Below are 1,741 nucleotides of genomic sequence, written 5' to 3'. Positions count from 1 at the left end.
ACAGTATGTCCTGTCTACAGGATGCTCTGCAGCAACTCACCAAGTTTACTTTGACAGCACCTCCAAGGCTCCATGACCTCTACCACCAAAAAGGACCAGAGCATAAATGTCATGGGAACACCATAATCTGCCTGTTCTTCTCCAAGTTACACACCATCCTGATTTGGATGTATATGTATATCAGTGTTCCTTCATCGTCACTGGGTCAATGCCTTGCTTAACGCTATTGTGGGAGCACCATTACCACAAGGTTTGCCGTGCTTCAACGAGAAGGCCCACCACCACCTTCTCAAGGACCCTAGGGATGGACAATAAATGCTGGCCTTGCCCACATCCCAAGAACAAATAATAAAAGATGCAGAATCTTGATCAAATCCCACTGTCAGCTGAGTTTTTTTTTTCATTCTCGGGATGTGGGCATCCCTGGCAAGACCGGCATTTATTGCCCATCCCTAGTTGCCCTTGAGAAGGTGGTGGTGGGCCTTCTTCTTGAACTGCTGCAGTCCATGTGGTGAAGGTGCTCCCACAATGCTGTTAGGGAGGGAGTTCCAGGATTTCGAACCAGTGACGATGAAAGAACGGCGATATAGTTCCAAGTCGGGATGGTGTGTGACTTGGAGGGGAACGTGCAGGTGGTGTTGTTCCCATGTACCTGCTGCCCTTGTCCTTCTAGGTGGTAGAGGTCGCGGGTTTGGGAGATGCTGTTGAATCAGCCTTGGCGAGTTGCTGCAGTGCATCCTGTGGATGGTACACACTGCAGCCACGGTGTGCCGGTGGTGGAGGGAGTGGATGTTTAAGCTGGTGGATGGGGTGCCAATCAAATGTACTTGAGCTTATCGAACACAGCGAGTTGTCAGTCATATCTGTGAATAAGCGCCGGTGAAATCCTTGTCTAGCAACTGGAAGGGGTAGTAACATTGGCAGAGAATTTCAGCTCAGTGTTGCTTGGCCAGCTGCTGAACGCTGGCCATGATATCAGAATCTATGGAAGCATCTGTAGATGCCTGCCCGAGCTCTCAGCCAGAATTTCTCCAGAGAAGATACAAATTGGTTTTTAAAAAGTTGAATAAAAACACATTACATTTCAGCTGTATAGTGTGATATTGAGCTACATGGGCCATGTTTGATCCCTGGTCTGTGCTGAGTTAATTGATCCCAAGCAGAGGTGTTACAATTGCCTTTAATGGGAGAGAGAAATATCCCCAGTTTCTACCCATTTACTGCATCTGATAGCTCTCCTGTTGGAAAGTGTGTATTTGTGGACAGGTGACGAGAACAGAATTGGGTTTGGATGTGATGCCTCCACAGCCAAAGAGCCTCAATTTTCCAATCGCTGTGACCTTAACGCCAGCGCGAGTTAATGCCTGTGTTAAAATAATGCCGATTGGAAAATCTAGGGCTTATTGTCAGGGCTCACACATTAAGAATACTGGAGTGAATCGGGAGTTCTCCCGAATTCCTTTACGCGGTGCTCCAATGGAGGGAACAATATACATTAATGTCAAGTATTAAATCCCCTCCCACAGTCAGTTCCATCATTCAATGTGTTTACGCAAGATAAGTCAGGCTCCTGGTGAGAAGTAAACATTCCGTTACACTGCCAGAAAAAGTTATGGTGCAAAATACAATCATAAACAGGAACCATTTATCAGACAGACCCAAGGTAGAACGTCACAGGAAACATACAGCGAGGAAATGTTAGATAGCTGCCAGACACATAATTACTGGGGCACTAGCCCAG

This window comes from Heptranchias perlo, chromosome 19 (genome assembly GCF_035084215.1).
Source record: "Heptranchias perlo isolate sHepPer1 chromosome 19, sHepPer1.hap1, whole genome shotgun sequence".
NCBI classification, from domain to species: domain Eukaryota; kingdom Metazoa; phylum Chordata; class Chondrichthyes; order Hexanchiformes; family Hexanchidae; genus Heptranchias; species Heptranchias perlo.
Note: the sequence above shows the minus strand (reverse complement) of the source record.